General features: G+C 36.6%; 1 long non-coding RNA gene across 1 annotated transcript; it reads right to left on the bottom strand.

Moving 5' to 3' along the window:
• Positions 1-5,393: 5,393 nt before the first annotated feature.
• Positions 5,394-11,825, bottom strand: LOC311434689. Its single transcript, XR_014691647.1, has 4 exons — positions 11,688-11,825; positions 10,702-10,783; positions 9,830-9,897; positions 5,394-6,443 (listed from the first exon to the last, which is right to left on the bottom strand). It is a non-coding gene; the product is annotated as an uncharacterized lncRNA (long non-coding RNA).
• Between the last annotated feature and the right edge of the window lie 5,220 nt (positions 11,826-17,045).

Below are 17,045 nucleotides of genomic sequence, written 5' to 3'. Positions count from 1 at the left end.
AGGAAAGAAAAAGAAAGGGAAAAAAAAAAAAAAGAAAAGAAACAGGTGATGAAATGTATAAATGTGACAGAAACTCCATTCCCGTCTATTTCTATATGTAATGCAAATGTAAATTCTGGAGGGTCTTTTGCAGAATTCTGCACTCCTGTAAGAAGAACCAGGAGAAGATTTGGGAGCATTCTGCATTTCCAGCTAGGGCTGTCTACTATAATACAAAGTAAATGACCCTTACAGAGTTCTGAACTAATAACATATACAAAACTGATTGCCACATACCAGAATACATTTCAGCTGAACAGCTTCAGTTTTAATTTGGAAATGGCAATTAAAAGTAACAAATCTAAAAGTCTTTTTAAGATGCAATGCATTCTCCTTTGCTTTGACATTTCCTGGCCCATCTCTTTCCTCATTCTTCCTGTTAATTCCGTCCCGTAGACAAGCCATTTTTTTTTGGTATTGTTTTAAAGAGAATGTAATACATATTACCTGTCTCTGAAATAGTTGCACAGGGGAGAGGTAAATGGTGACGTCCAGATTTTTTTGGAAGTTTGTTTGCAAGCTCATTACAGGGTTAGGTTTAAGATTAAAATTTGCACTGGATTTGATATAAAATTTAGCAATGATGGTGCTGCTGATGGACAAAAATGAAGTTTCTGAAAGCTCTGTAGTGCTTCTCTTCCTACTCTGCAACCAGAAGTACTGCAGGGCTGCACAGAACAAAGGGAAAGGGTGCACTGGTACAAGCAAGTTTTAGCACTTATACGAATAGGTCTGGCTGTGGGAAGCCAATACTGGTTTTGAGAACAATCTGTGGAAGCAGAGTACATTTCTCAGGAAACTCTGCAGGTGGCCCTAGTGCTGAGCTTTTAGAAGCACAGAGCTTTTAGTCATCATCCCACAGATTTGCTGTATGCTTAAGACTGTTCATAGAATGGATGTAAGGTGCCCTAAATGCAAGGTTGTTATAATAATAATAATAATTAATTATAATAGCACTATTAACAACAGCTATGGACTCACTACCTATGTGCTCAAAACATAGATCCTTAAAAGGGAAGCTCAAAAGCTATAGTGTAGAAATAGCTTTTTATTGGTTTCTCCTTTCTATGACATTTATGAATCACGTCTATCAAGAAAAAATAAATAAAAGAAAATAAAAAGAAAAAAGAAAAAAAAAGCTTAGACCTGCTTCTTTTTAATAGTTTAGCTGCACTTGGAGAAAGATGATGCAAGCTATTTCACTCACTGCTGACCGAGCTTCTTGCTCAGGACATGATAGAACTTGACTGTAGAATCAAGAATCCCTGCAAGAGGCAGAATGGAAAAGGGGTATCCCTGGAGGCTGCTCTGCCTTTCATTGCCAGCCTCTATAATTACACATCACCTTTCAAAGCAGCTTGTGAAAGCTGTCTTTGCAGTCTGTTTCTTTTTCCCAGGCCCTGAGGAAAGTGCATCATAGCCATTCCCTGCCAAATCCAAACACCTTACAATCAAGCATTGCTAAATATGGCTCTGCAGTAGAGCTGCTGGGACTAATAATAATAAAAGTAAATGTAAAAAGAAAAAAAAAAAAAAAGAAAAAAAATGCTTTTTGTTTTCACTGAAAAATTACATTTTCTTCAACCCATCAAGCTTTATGTAGATATCTAGATTGTGATGAAAGTCTCACCTGGAAAGTTTTTCTGATCCAGAATAATATTACTGAAGAGAAAGGAGTAAAAAAGCTCTATGGTAGTCAATAGCCCTAACTCTCTGACATTTTTGTTCAATTTCCAAGTCATTAGCTACAATAAATTTTGCTTGCTTTGGGATTTGAAAGATTTGGGAAAATCTTTCAAAACCTTAAAGCTCTTCATAAAGTGGTAGTCCTCTCAATCTAGCCCTAATGTCAAAGCAGCTTTCAAAACCATGAATGAGAAAAGTCTTTTTGCTATTACTAATAAATGCTTACTGCACAGATAACAAAGGATCAACACATATCCTCCTGAATGGTTACAGGCAGGGAAGAATAGCAATTTTTCTCTCCACGGCCTCATGTGGTAAGGAGCCAGATCATTCCAGCTCATGTTATTGCATTCCTTGGGAACATTTCTTTACACTACCATGTTGCTTCCCCATTGCTAAGTGATAAGAACTGTAACTCCTTGACTCAGTCTGGTGAACATTTGTGTGAGTAGGTTCAATTTCTTAAGCGAGTAAATGCTCACTGACACAAAAGTGTCAGAGGCTACCCCTGGATAGGGAAAGGTAAAGGCAAGCATAGATGTGTCCGTCAGTTGCTCTTTTCTCAGCTGATTCAGGTTCCCAAGGGTAAACTTGTGTTATCCTTTCCAGTGACTGTGCACTTTGGAAGGATAAAGAACTATTTTAAGTTCTCATTTATATGGTGTGCTATAAAATAAGGCCCAAGATGGATGAACAGGGGCTCTGTTTTTTAACAACACTGACTTAGAGATTTGCACATCAGCCATCTCTTCTGTAGAGTCAGACAGATTTACAGTGCCTGGAAATGTTTGCCAACAAAGATGTTATTGTAACTCCAGTGCCTGTTCAGGGAAGTTTATGAGGTAGAGTTAGAAACTGTTCATATTGTCTTCCTGAACTTGATGTATAGGATAGACAATATGCCAAATGCATTGCCGAGTTAAAAGCAAAGCTACTGCAAAGTTGGGATTCTATCTACCATCAAACATCGCACTCTCTGGTTTGCTGCCTCCACCCTTACCCTAGAAAATAACAGCCATATTTAACCTTCCTTGTGTGACTGTGGGTAACTCAATTATCCTTTCTGTGTTTCTTCTTGCACACTGATAAATAGAGGTAATGTTCACTATCTGACTTAAATTATTTACATCTGCTCAACTCTATGAGAAAGTCATCTGGTCTTATATGCGATTAGTTCTAGTTTACAATACTAATAATCAACTTTTCTCCCTCAGATGCCATCAAAGATGTGTCATTAAATGATGTGTCATTTCTATAAGTTGCCATAACTCCATCAGGGTTATAGCAACTGAACTATTGTCTGGATATTTGTTTCCATTCTCAAACACTCTAATGCTTTTTTTTTTTTTTTTTTTTTCCTCAGACTGACCTTTCAGGTTGCCATTTTTGCTTATTCTAACCACCGATTGACTACAAATAGAATTACTCAAGACAGCTCATAAATCTTTATCAGAAGACAGTTCCGTTTGCTAGTGGAGAACAGAAGGTAGCTCTGCTTCTTCTGCTTGTAATTTTTGGAAGGTGTTTAGTAGGTGTTTATATGTCTAAAATGCACCTTTACCAAACCCCTCCTGTGGTTCTCATACCAAATATTAACTGCCTTTTTCATTAGTGAGATTTTAAATAGCTTTGGTCTTTTTTATATTCTCCTGGAGCTCTCTAGGCTCTGAAGTCTCTGTAGTAAATAGGCACCTTGCTCAGGGATGATCCCCTGCCTCATTTCTTCTACACTTTGCACTGTTTGTGTTAAGGCTATGCTCAAGAACTAATGCTTTTCTGTAAATAAATCACTGACATTAGCTGCACATTCCTTGGATAGCAGCAAAGGATTCGGCTGTCTAGACACAACCAAATAAGAGCACAAAGCTTACTTTGAGCAAATCACCAACTACTTCTGCTGGCCAACAATGGGCAGAAAGGTTCTCTGATCCCCTTAGCTGTGGTGCATGGGAGTAAGTCCAGGCTTTACATGAAGTAAGTCACTGCAACAGTTTCTTCTCTGTCATTTCCATTCTGGGAAGAAAAATATGATCCAGGGAGGTTATAAAGAAATGTGGGAACACAGCCAGAGTAGTTGCTGCTAAATCTCTCATGTTGGTGTGGTCATTTTTTAATAGCCCAGGTGTAGTATAATGTTGGAGGGATATACAACAGGCAGATGGTACCTGGCCAATCACTTTGTTATTGGAACAGTACAGTTTCTCTCATATTACTGTCCAGTTCTATGTTTGGAACATTACTTTTTTTAGGCTGAAAATTTAGCATCAACTATTTTTTCTACTTGTGCGGAAATCAGATTTTGTCTTTGTGACCCATTTGGATATAAAAGTAAAGATTTGAAAGGAGTTGTTTTTTGCCTACATCCTTAGTTTTAGGAAATGTCCAGAAAATTTACTCTTGGGAAATAAAGTACCCAAAAGACAGATTTAAGCATACACTTCGTTGGAAATACTGAAAAAAAACTGTACACATTTCAGGATAGATGTTAAAAAGACATGGTAAAAAGAGCTTCAGTCAATGACTCAAGAGATCTGTAGGCCTGAATGAAAATTCAATCAACAGAATTACCATTTTCTATGATTTTATTTGGTATCATTTCAATCCTACTTGATTAAAGTTTCAAACTGATATAAGGGTTATTTTTCAGTGTTGCGTAAAGTAGATTAGACGTAACACTCTTGGCAGAAATCGATTGTTCTGAATAAGATGAAAATATATATCTTCAAAGTACTTGCCATTAATGACAACTAGAGAAGCTGACCTTGTGAGGAATGTAGATTTTCCATCCATTTTGATTATATATTTTTCTAATTTTTAATGATCTTCATATGAAGAATAAGCCTTGAGATTACCAGTAATGATATTCCAAAGAAAATTTGTCTTTTATTCTCCATTGTCATTAAAGTTGCTGCATCATTCTAATTACATTGTAACCCACAATAAAGACCTACGTGTTTGGATTTTTAGAGTTATGTCAAAACACAAATGCAGGAGGTCTCTTGAACAGCATGTTTCATAGAAATAGGGCATGTAATGCTTCAGCCCATTCAAGAATTTCAAACCCATGAAAGCTTGTGGAGAAATGACAGATAATAAATTATTTACATGAAAATATGTTAAGCAAGTTGGAACTGTAATTAACAAAATGAGTGCATTCATTCTGCTTCATGGACCATTTTCTGCTTCTCCTATTGGGAATATCCAAGAACCTGTGTTGCTTCACTGCTAGTTCACCATTGCAACATATAACATACAATGCTGTAGAGCATAATAGAGTGGTGCAGGAAAAAAAAAAAAAAAAGTGACAAAATAGCTTTGACTTTTTTTTTCTCCCTCCCACTTTCTCTCCATTCAAAATACTATTCTTAGCTCACCAAATATATCTAACAGAAGGTCTTCTGGCTTTACACATGCTGCTGTTTTCAGCTGTCCACAGCCAAGCTGTAGATTTACCAGCAGGGGAAAAACTTTGTTTTCTAATATCATTTCAATTATATTATTTCAGGATAATGATAAAGGAACTGTGATATAGCAACAGACAACATAGTAAGTATTATATAGCAAGTATTCAGCCGATTTTTCCTATACTTTAAAATCTATAACGAAATGTCTCAGATACAAGTAAAGATTTAATTTCCTTGCATACACACTAGAGTTACCTGAAAAGAATTGTTGGCTTTTAAATAATCAGTTTTCCAAACTACTGTAAGCACATTGATGTCTCTTTTGTCCACTTGAAGAAATAGTTGTTTTTCTAAAAACAGAGGTTAATCAAGAAGCAAGTGTCAAAAAAAGTCTATGTACATGGTCTTCACACTTTTGCAATTTCTTTTGGCCTTGCAAGGAGTGAAGTTCAAGGTCATCAGAAAGGAATGTTCCAGAAACTTGTCACATTTAGCACAAAAATACCACATTCATCGATCATCTCTGTGAAGCAAACAGGATCCTGACAAATAACATGTTTGTATAAAGCGCCTGGAACTATTGCTATTTTAGGAGGCCTTGCTCTATTGTGAAAGTAGCCAAAGCTATTTCACTTCTTTATGCAGTAAAATTACCTGTTGGACCGTGGCACTACAGTCTTGCTGATAACAAAACTTGAATACTTGCTTTGTGCCTTCTCTTTCTGCTCTGCTGGCACAAATCTTGGCACAAATCTTCCTCAACAACACAGGATTGGAGTGAGTATGGTACCTCTTTCCACTTCTGTTGGCTGGAAGGCAAAGTCCTATTTTCCAAAGGCTATACAGGCACTGCTTGCTGGCTGTATGATAAGAGACCTCTGTCCCACTTGGGGCTGAAGAACCACGTTCTTCAACCATCCTCTTTATCAGCTTGTTTTGTCTTCTTTTCTTCTTCCTCTTTGGTATGTTAGATGGCCATCTGATTTTCCTAAACAGTCTTCTGCCATTTTCTTACATAGTCTTTATTTTTGCCTTAGCTGGTGCAATGTCCTTCAGTATCTGTGGGTAGATACCTTCAGAGGTGGAAGATCAGATAACAAACATGATATTAAGGAAGATTTTGTCCAGACAACCTTGGTCTGTCAGCTGTAAATTCACAAGATGGTGTCATAAGTAGGAGACACAAAAGAGGAGCCTCAATGTGATAAATTCATACACCACAAAAGTGGCCTTTGTCTTTTTAATACACCTTCACTTCTGAAAGTATGCAGAGCATTTTCATTTTAGCATCATTTCTGTTTTCTCCTTCAGGAACTGTGAGGGTGTCAAAACCAACAAAAATAGATTAAATACTAACACCAGGTAAAAAAAAAAAAAAAAAAAGTATCTGCGTTTTCTGTGTTTTGTAATTCTAGTTTTTTATTTTGAAATTTGTCATGAATACTTGTCTGTTAGGGTGGGATTTTTGTTCATTTGTTTCAATTTGCTGTAAATAATGTTTTGTTAATATATTTGTTTTGTTTATGGGTGGGTTTCAATAGTATTATTATTGTTATCCAAGTTGTATAGTGCTTTCATAGAGCTCCTATAATTGCAGTCTGACAAATTTTGTATCCCAAAGACCTTCAGTAGTACCAGTACGGGTATAAGCAACAAATATTGTCTCCGAGCTCTTTATCAGAGAGTTTTCCCTCTATCTTATTCATCTTGCAAATTAAAGCAAAGAGATCAGTCTCAGCTCAACACCACCCATAGGTATACACACCTTTGACTCTCCACTGCATCTCAACCCACAACTCCAGTGTTGTTAGAATGTTACATTTTCCATTTACTTTGTAAGCCTATGGTATATTTGAAAACTTCTGATTACAGGGAATTTCTAAGGATTCCTTTATTTTTTTTAATGAGGGAAATATACCAGTCCAAACAAAATCATACATGTTTCCTTGTTTTGGCTTTCTTACATTTTTGAGTAGCCAGGGGACATCTTTAATCATCCTCGTTGCTCTTTATCTGTCTTTATTTTTTTATTTTTCCAAATACCTGATTTCTTCTCTGGTTCTTCAGAATTGAATTGAATATTGAATTTTCAATTCAATAACGAATTTGAAAAAAGCAGTTTCCTCGTGGAAAAGTACCACTTCTTTTTTCTACATAATGTCCGTATTTCCTGTGCCCATGTGTCCCTGTATTCCCTCTTCAACTTTTTTGTTTTCAAAGGGATCTGCCAGCACTCTTTTCTTTAGTTCCTTCTCTGAAGAAATGTTAATGATATAGACCCCAACGCGTCACAGAGGAGCTTTCCCCTAAGCATCAGCTATCCTATTGTTTTGTCTAACCAAGTCTATTCACAAGATAATAACACTTAATGAGTCCCTCTCTCTCTCTCCTTCCCACAGACAGACTTGTAGACGCCACTCTTCTGCTTTTTAGCGTGTGGAGTAGGAAGCAGTCACTGCAAAGGCATGTCTACATTGCAGACAGAGCTATGACTACATCACATTCAGACAGACCTGAGTTACCTTTACGGTTCTCCCACTACCTTGCTTAGTTACTGGGAGCCATTTTGCCAGCCCCACAAAACTGTGCTTGCCAGTGCCCCTAACCTTGTTCAGAGCTGCAGCCTCCTGCAAATTCATTTCCATGTGCAGCTAGGTTTCCCCAAGTATATTCCTGCAGGTATCTCACCAGTAGGTCTCTTGATGTATTGAAAATATTTTGAAAAGCTGTAAGATATCCAAATAATACCAGCAGTTCATAAAAATAAGCTAGTTATTGAAGAAGTTTCTATGTAGACTCATGAAAAAACAGGCTTTATGCAGTGCCTGGTAGAAGGTATTATGTTACAGGAAAGTATGAAGTACAAGAACTTTGGCCAAATTTATACAATTAGTATCATCCCAACATAGGAACCAAAATGGTCTTATAAGGCTTACAGCTATATTCCCACTGGGCCTTTTGATATCAGGGTAGTATAGCCAGGTTATATTTACTGAGTGGAGAAGGAAACTGGAGCACTTTATTGGAGCACTCCAGTCACTCTCAGGTACTGCAGGGCATCCTTCAGTAAAAGGACTCTCCTGACACAACTCATTCATATAAAATATACTAAGTAGCAAGTGATCCATTTCCACTAAGATTTGTCTGCCTGAAGTCTCCCTGTTACACCATTTCTCTATCTGCATAATGGACATAAATGTGCTGGCAGAAAGGCAAGAGTGTCCTGGCTGGACACTTGAATGTCCTCTCCCAGGAGAGCCCTCATTTTCAGCTCATGTCATGGGTTTCTCACCTCAGCTGCTAAATAGTGAGCAGCTGCTTTCCCCTATCTTTTCTTCCTTGTTTTTCTACATCTGGCCAAGATCCCTGAGGAGCACTTCCTTCCTGGTTGTAGAGAAAAGAAGGCTTTTGCAGACAGCTGTTCCCAAGCAGATGCCAGGCAAATGATGAACCTTCCCCATCCTGAAATTTTGCTCTGCATTTAAGTCCCATTTTGCCATTCTTCTTCTGTATTTCCTAATAAATTTTAAATCATTTGGATTTTTTTTTTTAATCCCTTCTCTTTCTTTGTGAGCAATCACTATTGCATTAGTCATTGCTCCTATCTGCTTTGTCTGATGCAGTATTTGCGGATTAGTGAGATCCATAACTTGAAAATTATATCCATAAAAAATTAAGGAACATGAAAGCAGTGGCATGTTCTTGCAAGCATGAGGATGATCTGCAGGTGTGAGCTGCAGTTTGGGAAATTTAACCCTGAATCTTGAAGGCTGAATGTTAAGTTTGTTATGGCTTGCTTTTACAGCCTGTATCCAATTGCACCAAAAGTGCCAGTTGATTAACTTTTCCATATCAACCAAATTTAGTGATGTCATATTTTCTTATATATCAGAACAGCATAGCAGTTTTAATTAAGATTTTTTTAAAGTATCAGAAATTATTTTAGATCAAGATCTTTGCTGGTAAATTAAAGTAACAGTTGTTAAGTTTTCGCTAAGAGTTCTTTGATACTATTCATAATATTAACATTGAGCTGCTGAAGTTGCTGCCTTGCTGAACACTAGGTCTTTTGTTGTATTTTATGATCCTTAATTTCCTTACTAATAAGCTATGGGTCTTAAGTGTATTTAACACATTAGTTGCAACCTCTGCAAACACCGATCTGTCTGTTCTTTGAGTATGATGCAAAAAAGGCTGACAATGCACAAAGGGTGCCTAAAGCAACTTGTCCTGCAACAAATTCAGCTGCACAAATGTGACTCAGTGCCTGTCCCTCTCTTTAAAAGTAATTGTCCAGAACAGCTGACTCAACCAGCATATAAAACTCTGCCTATACAAAGAACTTACCTACATAATTTGATTTGTTGTAATTCATGCTACTTTGTACCAACCATTCTTAAACTATTACTGCAGGGTGAACCCCTGCTCATAGGACAACATCAACCTCCTCACTGAGCCTTTGTTGTTGGCTTCAGTGGGAGTGTGTGATCATCCTTCATACAGTTATTAGTCTCCAAGAACAGTCTTTCTCCAACCATTATTTTATTTGCCAGACACCTTCCTCTCCCACTTCATTTTCAGGGGTGGACCTCCCATCTCTCCATCATCTGACTCCGAAATTCTATGGCAATAACTTTAGGGATGGATGGGTTTAAAGTGCTAAGGGATTCTCAAGGGGTGTGCCAGGGGACACAAAATACCTGTGATCATATGAAAGTGGAGTAACTTGTGACTGCATCTACACATCCAGCTTGGACTATCCCCTCTCCTATTAAAGAAATAGTGGAAATAGTATTAAGCATAACATGAACACCATTTTCTGATGTGATCTATTTGTATGCAAGAGATATAAAATCAGGAAACAAGCTTTATTCTTAGGAAAAAAAAAAAAAAAAAAAAAGGAAGAAAACTTGAAAATGTCACATTTTTTTCATTCAGAATAGTGGAGGATTTTCTGCAGTATTTCCATTCATTAATGATAACAAAGTTGGAGATAGTTGCTTTGGTTTACAACAAATAAAAACTTTAAAACCATGACATTGACATCAACTGCAAAAGTCCTTCCTCTGTACTGCTTTAAGTAAAATAGATTGTAGTTTACTGTACAACACCACATTACTTTCAAAAGTCCAAGGAAAAAAAAAATAATAAATAAATAAAAAGTGGGAATATTTGGGACAATTATGTTTCACAGCTATTCTAGACGGATGGCTAGCATCTTGCCAGAACAATCTAATTTTCTTACAGGTAAGAGCATGTCAACTGTCCAGTCCAATATTTTTGTGAGGAGTTGTTTCCAATTTTTGATTGCAAATATAGAAAAACCTTGTGATTTGAAATGCTTCCAACTCAAAGCAATCCTGTTCTAAATGTTCTTTCTTAGCATGCCAAGTTTATATACTCCTGAAAATTCTTTACTAGTACATGTATATACTATCATCAAAGGATAATACAAAATTATATGTAATGTCTGCCTTGAAAAACATGTCAGTATTGCATTTTAAATACAAAAATATAACTTGATTCCACTGTGAGTGTTATTCAAATCTTCTACATAAATATGAAATTGTACCTTATTTTAAGATGTATTCCAACCCATTTCTGTAACAACTGAAAATAGGCCTGTGTGAATTCTTCAATAAACAAATTCTTTCCTAAGTAAAACCAAAATTACAGAATCAGGCTATATTTCAGTAAAAGAAAAGTGTTTTGATGTTATGGGACACATTTTTCAGGAAAGGAGAGAAGTTATTATCTTCCATGACACATTTGTGTAGCCACTTCTAAGTGGTTCCAGCTTTGATATCTAAGGAATTTCCAACTAGGAAAAGCAAATACATTGCACTTCTGTTCCTCCTGTCACCTATAACTGTGCACTAGTGGAAACAAAGACTTCTCCCAGAAACTACTGAATACTGAATTTTTAAAAAATAAATGATATTCTATATGATACAAACAAGCAATGAATCATTGGAATTTACCAAATATAGCCTAACTTCTCTGATTTTTGGAAATCTTTCAAGTTAGATTTTTCTACTAGAATTCTCTGCAGCAATTCTACACATCCCAGCACATGGATGTGAGCACAGGTGTTCACATCCCCCAGATATTATTCTTCTCATCTAATGGCAATTCTACTACTAATTCAGTAGATTAGTAAACCATACTGTGAGCTAGTCTATCATGCCCATGCAGAACTGTGGAGTTCTACCTAAAAATAATACAAAACAAAACAAAACAAAAACAACTTATGCATTTAAAAGAGTTGATTAAACATTCTATGGGGTTAACATACTGACAATGGAGAAAAAAAATCTAAATCTAAATCTACTGTAAGAAAAAATTACACAGATGAGCAAATCACATATTAATCTCATTACTGTCAAAGAAGAATCAAAGAGTGGAGCATTGGATGTAAGGCTGATACTTTCCTTAACCACTTCAAAAAGTGATACCAGATAAAAGGTGGGGTAATGCAGGCCCCCCTAAACAAACTACATCCAGATGTGTACCATGGGCCTGCTCCAAGCTGACCTAGACTGACAGGAAGACCCTCACCGATTTCAGTGCAATTTGGATCTGGTTTGCAGAAAAGTGGTTTGTCAACCGAGTGCCACATCACCAGGTCATTCCTGCACTGCAGTGCCAAACACTCCTCTTCCTGTAGCAAACTGTCTGTAGTCTCTTGTGCAATGTTTCTGGTAGTTCAGTTGTAGCACTCCTAGGAAAAAATGGAAAAGCAGATGGAAAACTAAGAAAATAGGCAGTTAGAAGAAAATTCATTGGGGGAGGAAGGGAGAGGGGGGAAAGGGAGGGTAAATTGAGAGAGAGTGACAGAGAGAAAGTGAGGGAGGGAGAACAACTGGGAGAGATCAGACAGAACTTTTTGCCAGGATGTGTGAGTAAATGACATTAGGCATTTGTGGAGGTTAAAGCAGTAACAGCCAAATTTCTCTCAACCTTGAGAGAACCCACTAAAGGCTCTGAAGAGGAGTGAAAGGAAGGGCAATCTGTCTAGTATGCCTGCTTGATGTATGTGCGTGTCCTGAATATCGTCTGTGCATAAGCCTCCAAAACCACAGTGCTTTAGTACATAGACTGTTCTTGCACTGCAGAATCAATGTATGCATCTCTTGGATTGTCTTGGAGGAGACCATTAGCTGTTTTTCCAAAGATTTCTGAAAAAGTTTTATACCTTCACTAGTCTGGAGAGAAATTATCCATGCCAATGAAAGGAGGACATGGTTTCCTGCTCAGTCAGTCAGCTTCTACTGAAATCTAAATTAGAAACGAACCACAAAGTTGTGGCCAGACTGTGTCTTCGTGTAAAATAGCCAAACTCTACTGAAATTCATAGTTGAACCCCACAACACAGCATATATTTTTTTTCCCAACAGTTCTATGCATTTTATATATATATAAATATATATAAATATATATTTATATATATTTGTTTGTTTCTTATGCCCACCTCAACACTTCCACATTAATCTTTAACTCTTCAATTTCCCAGGACAGATCACTGTATAGACGTTTTAAGGTGAGATGCCTTTTTGTTGGTGGTGGCAGCAGATGACTGTGGACTGGCCAGTAGAGGGTGCTATTTGAATTACGGAGTAAAACCTCAATAAATTGAGGAATAACCAGGTTTCCATGAAATTATGCAAGTCACAGGAGCTGTGACCTCGTTCTGCCATTGGTGCTAAAGAAACCAAGTGTCAGCAATTTTTTTCTGGAAATGCTTGCTTCAACTGATAGTACAAAATGCTGAGGAGTAATCTAAGAGAAGCTTTACATTTATGCTCTGACAGCAGGCTAAATGGCGCTAGAAACTACAGTTCAGAAATAAGTATTGCATACACAGCTCAATACTCTTAGTTCTCTTTGGTATACTTCTTTTTTTTTTATATATTCTCTCCCTGGATAAGTTGGAAGTTGTGTTTCCACTATAGGTCAGGTTTTTTACCTCTTTCACCAGACCAAACCAATATGCTTGAAATTTCGTAAGTATGTTAGTCTGCCAAAATGGAATTTTAATGGAAAGTCAGAGGTAAATTCAACAAGATGTTTGGGAGATATGAGGGTTCAGAAAAGGAAGCAGTTTCACCTCTTGATAATTTTCCTAACATTTCTTTTGGCTTATAGTAACTGCAAAATGGCTTGGCTGGGAAAATAGAAATTTGTTTTAATCTTTTGTAGATGGTGATTTCTGTTTCCCTTGGCTTCTTTTGGGGTGCTTCAGGGGACAATTATTTAGTTGCTAAAAGACATTTATGCAAACATTTAAAGTTCCTAAATCTGCATGTCAGCTTTTGTAGGTCTTATGAAATCCACAACAGTGGAATGCTGCCTTGTAATAAAGATAATTTTTGTAATTATCTTCCATATCTACTGATTTTTTCACAGCATAACTCTAGTAGAGCAGGGCAAACTTTGCTTCATAGAAGACTTTAGTAGATTTCTGTTGACCTGTGAGATATTCCAAAATGTACCACCCACAGAACTGTCAGGTCCTCCAAGACCAGCTTAGGGCAAGGGCCATTAAAGCATTTTGCTTCCTTTTTGTCTCTACATCTGCTCAGAGCTCTCCCATTCATCTCTGTTACCTGCATGTGTGTCATTCGGTAGAATTTGAGGGAGAAGATATTCTTAACAACAAATCTAAACTGATTCTGTATGCTATGCCACTCACGGAGCGCTTCCAGGGACAGGCCTGTATGTAAGGCTTTACCCCAATGACAACCAGAAAAAAAAATAAGCTTTAACATTCTTCTCATACTTTGATAAAATGCCCTGTATTTTGTTGTCTCTTTTGGCTCTGAGGACAACAACTTTACTGTATTTAACAGTATTTTAGTGGTTAACAAAACTTTCCATGGCAAGGTTTGAAGGTGATCTGAAATTTCACAGTGTGTGATTTGTTACTCCTATTGGCCAAAAGTCTAAGGAGTGAAGCAATTTACTGGCAGCATTTTCTGTAGAATAATATTAAGCAAAAGCTGAGGTTCCCTAATGATTTATGAACAGAATATGGTCAGAATTAGCACCAACCTGTTGAAAATATTGTTCAATTTCTGAGATTTTTGTGCTGCTCCCAACTTCTTGGATTTACCATGAATTATATCTTTTTTTCAATCCAAAACTACAAAAGTCAAGAAGTAGGATCCAGAAATATAACTCAGAAAGAATCTATGGAAGTTTGGGAAACTTGAAACCAGACTGTCAGAAAAGAATGAGAGAGGTATGCAAAAAGTATAAAAATGAATATTCCACCTGCAGGCAGAATTATATTCCAACGTATAGAACATTTTCTGAGAATAATCTAGTGTTATTGAAAAAATGTTACTAGAAGGAACAATGTCTCAAGTCAGTCCTGAGACAGCCATTGCTTTATGAGTGAGACTTCCTTCTGTCACCAAATTTTCCTTTTTCCTGTTTCCACTTTTCTCCTATCTCTGCCAACCCAGGTTTATTGTAAAGACTACTTTATGAAGGGAAAAACATATTTTGAACAAGGACATTCTTGCTTATAGTCACGTAACAGTCTGGTATGTATGCAGTTACTGGCCCAGATTTTTACATATCAGTAAGAGGGCTAGAAGCGCCACATAAATCAAAAAGTGAAATCAAAAAGATTTCAAGAAATCAAAAAGATGATGTTCCAAATTTACATTGGTTAAACTAATTAAATTCTGGTGAGTTCAAAGAGATACGGACACAGTAGAGAATGAGACATGGTGACAAAATGAAGAATGAAGCAGAAGCAGAAGTGGCAGCTATGTCAAAAGTAGGTGAGGAAAAAAAAAAAAAAAAAAAAAAAGACTAAAACAATGGAGAAAAGATGTTCTCAAAGCTTTATTTCTGGGTGGCTGTTTAGGGAAAAGGAAAACAAGAATAACATTCTTTTTAATGCAAATCCTCTTTAACAAAATGGTCACAGTTTATAAGCATGCAGCCAATCTACAAAGACTGGGCTTCACTTCGTTAACCTCTTCTAAAGAAGGAGGGTCTGCACTGAATGACTTTCAACTCATATGTTCTATCTCTTTCAAAAATAAATAAATACATAAATAAATAAAATAAACAATAACAACAACAAAACAGTATTGAGAAAGTACTGATGAACAGAAGACCATAAAAGGAAAAGAACAGATCAGAAAAGAGCAACACTAGGATACCTCTAGGACTAACCTGAATCTTGTTTTTCTTTAAATGCTTGCTCAGGAAGATATATTTTTCATCCTGCAAGTCATTATAAGGACTAGTCATCACCTAAAGGAAATTTCTTCATACAAATCCATTTATCTTGTAATTTCTCTGTTTGCAAATGTTTGTTGAGGGTTTTCTCTCTCTGCGCCTCTCTCTCTTTTTTTTTTTTTAAATATCAAACAAGTCCATCACCTTTCCCATACATGAAAGGGAAACCAGCAAAGGCTGCTTGCAAGTTCATTATTTGGCTCAGTTATTTGCCAGATGTGAGTGAGGCTGTATTTTGGCTAGCCTGTATGCTCTAATGCAGTATTAATCCAAATAAAAAATTAAATGGGGTTCAAGTGCAGACCTGCAGCTAAGAGAAATATTTAATGAAAAAGAAAGAATTCGTAGAATTCTCTTTTCTCTTTTAAATTAATCTGAATTATTTCTGCCAAAGACACATACTGAGTTCAATATTCTGTTAGAAACATGAAAAAAGAAAAAAAACTTTTTTTTTTTTTTTTTCAAATTAATTTCCGTGAGCACCCATCCTATTTTACTTTCAAGATAACCTTGCAATGCCTGGAAGAATTGCTTGTAAGGGATTCTGACCTGTTTCCAATGTTCCTTATGAGAACTTCAGGCTATCTGAAGGCCTGGTTTCCATGTGTCTCAATTTATTAACATATCAAGAAATTTATTCCAACAAACGACCTTAAGTGCCAAAATTGCTGTTTCTGGCTGGTAGGTCACAAGAGTGCTTGAGTTATTCTTGAGTTATTAACTCTTCTACAACTGCTAAAAGGGAGGTTAGCTGATTGTACAGTTACAGCCTGGTTGCAAACTGGTTAAAATGAAAAATATTGTATGAAAACGTTTGGTAATTTATTTTTCCACCATGTGCCAAAGAATGATTTTGGAAGGTTGATACTGTGTGTATCATTGTGAATTAGTAAGTCTGCAAGATTAATTGATCACTCTCTATTGTTGATATATTTATGAAAATGTGTTTTACATGTTTTTATGAGTTTATGTATTCCGCTGTTATATAGAATAATTATCATAAAATGCTATTTTGAACGAAAAAAAAAAAAAAGTCGTCAAATATATATTTAAGCCAACACATCCTCCATGAGGAAGCTCAAAAAAAAATAAAAAATATCTAATTGCTGGTGTTACCTGATACAGAGATTTCTGAGGCAAAGTCTGTTCCTTACTAGAGGCTGTGCTATTCGTATAAAACTACAACTAATGTAAAAGTTTAAAAGTTGTAAGATTTCTTGTGCGGGTGTTGCTGGGGATTTCTTGTGGGTGTGATTTCTTGGGGGTGTTGTTGGTGGGCTGGAGCACTTATCATTGGGCTGAAGCACCTCTCCTATGAAGATAGGCTGAGGGAGCTGGGACTGTTTAACCTGGAGAAAATGAAGGCTCTGTGAAGATCTTATTGAAGACATCTTAAAAAAAAAAAATGGACAGAGACTTTTTACAAGGGCACGTACTGATAGGACGAGGGGTAATGGTTTTAAACTAAAAGAGGATAGATTTATATTGGATACAAAGAAGAAATTTTTCACTGTGAGGGTGGTTTGGCACTGGAACAAGTTATCAAGTGTTGTTGTGAATGCCCCATCTCTGGAAATGAAGTCTGGGTTGGATGGAGCTTGATCTGGAGCTGTCCTTGCCCATGGCAGGGTGGTTGGACTAGATCATCTTTAAGAGTTC

Source organism: Aythya ferina, assembly GCF_964211825.1.
Source record: "Aythya ferina genome assembly, chromosome: 3".
Classification (NCBI taxonomy): domain Eukaryota; kingdom Metazoa; phylum Chordata; class Aves; order Anseriformes; family Anatidae; genus Aythya; species Aythya ferina.
Note: the sequence above shows the minus strand (reverse complement) of the source record. Positions and strands in the feature narration are given on the sequence as shown.